The sequence below is a fragment of the Crocodylus porosus genome, unplaced genomic scaffold, assembly GCF_001723895.1.
Source record: "Crocodylus porosus isolate Cpor-Errol unplaced genomic scaffold, CroPor_comp1, whole genome shotgun sequence".
Taxonomy (NCBI): Eukaryota; Metazoa; Chordata; order Crocodylia; family Crocodylidae; genus Crocodylus; species Crocodylus porosus.
The window spans coordinates 27,268,697-27,274,079 of NW_017728918.1; the positions used below are offsets into that span (position 1 = coordinate 27,268,697).

A 5,383-nucleotide genomic window follows, 5' to 3' on the forward strand; every position below is an offset into this window, starting at 1 on the left:
ATATTAGGAAGAACTACTTCACTGTAAGGGTGGCCAGAGCCTGGAATAGGCTTCCCTGAGAGGTGGTGCTCTCACCTTCCCTGGAGATCTTCAAGAGGAGACTGGATAGGCACCTGGCTGGGGTCTTATGACCCCTGCCACCCCCAGTGCTCCTTCTTGCCCATGGCAGGGGGTTGGACTGGATGATCTGTCTAGGTCCCTTCCCACTCATTGATTCTATGATTCAATGAAAAATTGGCGAATTCCAACCAACAACAATGGGAGAACATCAGCAGTTCTTGGGGTGCTTTCAAGTCTGCTGTCATCACTGCCTGCAAAGAGATGCTTGTATTCTCTGCCAGGAAACATCAAGACTGGTTTGATAATAGTGATTGGGAGACCCAAGAGTTGATCACTTGCAAGTGCAAGGCCTATTGTGCTTGGTAGAATGCCATCAACTCTAAGCCAAAGAAATTAAATCTCCAACAAGCCAAGGTAGAGGTCCAAAGGAGGGCCTACAATATGAAGAACAGATGGTGGGAAGACAAGGTAAAGCAGATCCAACATCTCACTGACATCCATGTTGTATGTGTTTTTTGGGGAGGTTTTTTTCAATGCCAACAAAACCATCTACAGTCTGAGCACACAGAAACTAATTCTCTTGAGACCTAAACACAAAAGGCCTTGAGCTTGCAGATGGAGGAGACCTGATCTAGGAAAGGGTAGCTGTCAGGAGTATTTTGAAGACCTTTTCAATGGAGACTGTTGTTGACAAGTATTCTCACCTCCATCGCACAATACCCAGTCAGAGACTATCTGAGAAGCATGTCATATATCCTTTTGTAAAATATGGGTATTTTATGGATATGTTGTATCTGTAGTTAATGTATGTGTAAACACTCTTGGCTATCCTTGTAATATGGCTGCTCACAGACAGTTCATACACAAACTACTGAGCACTCACATTACACTAACCCATCTGTGTAGGTAGGACTTCTGTGAGCTATTTTTATTCTTTCCAAATGAACTGTCAGAATGTGTCTGTCCTCTTGGCCATATGGAGAGGGATTATGTGCTGGTAATCCTCCAGTGACTTTCCACAGGTGATATTATGCTCATTCTCCTTGGATGGGGGTGAGTTCAGTGTTTTCTCTCAGGCTGGTATGTTTGTCTTGTAGCCCCAGATGAGCCAGATAGTGGTACTTTCAATCCAAGCTAACCTTGGATGAGTGCCTTTTCTATGTGAATTAGAGGTGGATCAGTGGCACTGGTAGAGTGAATTTGTAGACAAGTTAATTTTAGCTATGCGTCATTTAAGTGTATGTTAGGGGTATGTATGGTATATTAGAGGTATATTGGAGGTTACTTCTCCTATGTGGCTGGTCTAGATTTATTGCATGATTTAATCATTTAATTGTATAATATATGCAATGAGTGAGGGAGAGTGGGAAAAATCCCTTGATCCCAACCCAAACAAGAGGTGATGGCCTCTGGCATCAGACCTGGAGTGGGTGTGCTTACAAAGAGCAGAGGGTGAGAAATACTCACTGCAACATTGGTGTCTCCTAAGAACGGAGTTCTTTGTTATGGCAAATTATTTAAAGGAAAGCTTAGGCATGTTCCAGATAGACAGACATTAAAAATATGCCATTCAACAGTCATGAATAGCAAAGAGTAGCTACAAATGGTGTCCTCCAATAAATAGTTCTGACTCCTGGAGTCTGTTTTATAATTTCCATTTTTCAGGCTATGGTCTGCCTTTTAATCTTCTGACTTCCTCACTGCCTTATTGTGGCTACAAACCGGCCTTCTTTGTAGGTTAAATTTATCTGTGTTTCACAGCTGCTGCCCTGTTTCTCTCACACAGAAAAAATCTCTTACTTTCTGCTTGAACATGAATTCCAGAGGACATCAGTCCTAGATTGTGGAAAACTTCCCCTAGTCCCCATCCCACTCCCAACACAGCAGCAGTACTCTTTCTGTCCCACTGTTGTTGCTGAGTGCCTGCGCAGAGGGAAGGGGGTGGGATTGCACTCAACTTCAGGAATGGTGTCAGCTGGGGTGCCTGCTCAAGTATCAGGAGACAGATTTCCAGACTGAGTCAGAGAACTGTGATATGGGGAATGTAACAGGGTGTTATGTGAGTGTGCGGGGGCCAGTTTCCATGGAGATGCCAGCAGGAGCTGGGCTGTAATAGTGTGAGGATGAGGTTTCCTTGGAGACTGGCCAGTGGCAAGGTACGTGGCAGGGCAAGGAGCTGCTTTGGGGCTGGGATCTTGCAGTGGTGACAATGTGGTCTAGAGCTGGGGCACAGCTATGATCTTCAGCCTGCATGTTCTGGGCAGTGGATCACGGCTCTGACCTGACTCTGGACCACTTTGTCACCACTGCAAGGAACCAGAGCAGAACTGCAACCCACTGCCTGAATGCCCCTGCCTGGAGCATGCAGGCTGCAGATCGCAGCTCTGCCCTGGCTCTAGACAATGCAGTCACCGCTGCAAGATCCCAGCAGGGCCCCGGAGCAGCTCCCCACTCTGCTGTGCACTGTGCCATTGCTGCTGGGACCAGTCTCCACACAAATTCTGTGCTATCATAGTGCGACTGCTGCTGGAGTCTCCGTGGAAACTGGCCCCAGCCACGCGTGCAGGGGCTGCTGGGAAATGGAGTCTGCTGTTGGCTGGATCCAGCCCACAGGCTGGACTTTGCCCTCCCCTGAGTTAGCACCATACTAATGGGTATGGATAATACTGATCTGCTGATTTTAATTTTTTTTTAAATGTTGCCTGTAGCTATAGTTGTAAACTCCTATTTAACTGACCCGTAACTAATTCTTAAGGTACTTTAGGGATAGTGTTAGTGCTATTTGGAAAGCTGGAAAATAACTCATGCAGCTTGCTTGTTATATCTGGAACACTTAATATTGATTGTTTTGGCATAGTTTGCCCAACAAAGGAGGGATTATCTTATTTATGAAAAATATAAATAATCTGTCAGTTCAAATGGCTTTCTTGAGGAAACAAAAGCAGATCTAAGCACACTGGAAAATTAATTGGGATAAATAAGATGGTGTGCACCAGTAGCATTATGATTGGAATGGGCAGTAGGAGAGGGAGTGAGATCCTCTGAGATTCATCATGTGATTTACAAAGATGAACATTATTTTTGTTTGAAAGACTGATCAATTGAAGCCCAAATCTACTGGTTTTCGAAGGCTTACAAGTTCCTCTCTTGACAGTTACTAATTCACTTGGCTCTCCTAAATACCTTTTCCTTGCTCTAACAACTGTGAATGTTACTTGATTGTACTGTGGCCTTCGGATGCATGATATTTTAAGAGGTAACTTCAAGAAGTTCAGTCAATGTGAGTTGGTGCTGATTGACTTGTCTTAAAATGGGTTATCAGTCAAAACTGTGTAGATATTTTAATAATCAGAATGTGAATTTTATTTATATTTCAGCATTTTGAGTTGTTTAGGCTGTGGAATGATGCTCTATTGATGTCATTTAATACTCTCAGGTACTTAGTACTTGAGCACTTCTTTAAATTTTCAGAAACCAAATATTTTGTCTTTCAAGACGCTTAGAGCAACGAGAGTTGAAATGCTTTGCCATCTGAACCATGAAATCTAATTATAATAAACAGAATTAATACAATTCAAGTGCATGCATATTAATAGGACTACAATTTGGCTGATAGAAATGAGATTTTTTTCCTAATGAATGTTAATTGGTTTAAGCAGTAGAAGAGAAAAGTAGCTGCTTTTGAGCTGCTAGAACACTGGCACAAGCAAACAGGCTCTTCTGTTACATTTGTTTTCAACTCAAAGCAGCTTCAGTTTACACAAGTTATTACACTTCAAAAAAAGCAATCTCTACAATTAATTCATATTAAGAGAAATTACACTGTAATTAAGAATTACACTGTACCCTTATTTAACAGAGAAAGGGCTTTGGGATCCACATTCGAATACAAGTTCCATAGAATGTGCCTACTCACTGAAGGGTCATGTTTTTCAAACGGTCTTTAAGTAGAAAAATTGTTCTGTGCACTTCCATTGCATAGAAACTTTTTAGCACCCCCCCCCAAGAGCATATATCATTTATTCAAAATTATAGCTGCCAGTATACCATAATTACCCTAATCCAAGACTTCTTTGTATTTACAATGACCCTCCAATAATTAAATCCTATATATAGAACATTTTATAAATTTGTCATTATGTCTAGAATCTTAATTTTGGAGAATTGTCTTAAATTAATTCCCCCACTACTACAATCGGACAAGCAGTGTCAAAAAGTCAGGGACCCAAGTGGCCTGCCCCTTGCTGCCTTCCTCCCCATCACTTACCCCTACCCTGTGCCTACATGCCCCTTGCCAGCCCCACCCCTGTGGTGCTGGTGCCTGTACCCCTGCTGCCTCATCCGTCTGCCCTTGCACCTTGATGGCAGGGACCAGATGTCATGTCTGGCGGTGGGCAGCAGCTATGACTCTGACCCCTTCCCCTACCCCGCTGCCCAGCAGGTAAGTCTGTGGGGAGGGAAGGGGGAAGGCAGATTGAGGGAGAAAAAATTATTTGGGGGGTGCTCCTCCCCATCGGACAAGTCCTACCCAGCCAGGGCCCCATTCAATTTACTCCTGCTCCTGTCTCTGTGGTACTGTCCCTCACTGTAGGGGCCTCGATTTAGCCCCTGCCCCTTCTCTCCCCCACAGCCTGACTGCTGGGCTGGGGCACATGCATGCATGCGCATGGGTACTCAGCCCCCCACCTCAGCCTTGGATAGACTCCAAGAGGCTCCAAGATCTATCGTAAGAGGCTCCAAGATTTGCCGGTGGATCGAGATCCACTAGTTGGTGACCACTGCTTTAGAAAGATGTTTTTATGGTGTGAAAATGTCTTCAATCATCTCTGAGGGTGGGGAGCAAAATCCAAGCCACCACCAAAAAAAAAAAAAAGAAAAGGAAAAAAAAAGTTTCTTTTTCTTTTTTTCAATGTGCACTTTCCTCAACCCATAAAGTGGTTCTGATTTTCACACTAGAAAGATAGTGTACCTATTTGACCTTTTGAAGCAATCTGTGAAAAACAGCATCAGGTTTCTGAAAGTGTTTCAGGAATTTTTTCCCCCTTGTTAGCATACTCAAAGTGCATTGAAATGATGACTAGAAATACCTCCTGTCTGACGGACCTGAGGTAAGACATTATGATAAATGTCTCTCCAGCTGCAGAAGAAAAACGAGCCTTTTCCTTTCATTGAGGCAATGTAGGATGGGAGTTTAAGGGCTAAACAGAAAGAGCTGCTGATCTTCGTGTATGTGAAGAGAGCTGAAATTTAGTATTACCAAATCTGCTGGGATGGGACTGGGATGTTAAAACTGATAGCTCCCATTTTTTTCTGAGAACATAGA

General features: G+C 43.5%; 1 protein-coding gene across 1 annotated transcript in view; it reads left to right on the top strand.

Moving 5' to 3' along the window:
- MBOAT2 (membrane bound O-acyltransferase domain containing 2) overlaps positions 1-5,383 on the top strand; it is a 204,382-nt gene that overhangs the window by 110,963 nt on the left and 88,036 nt on the right. The gene's annotated exons all lie outside the window — the stretch shown is intronic.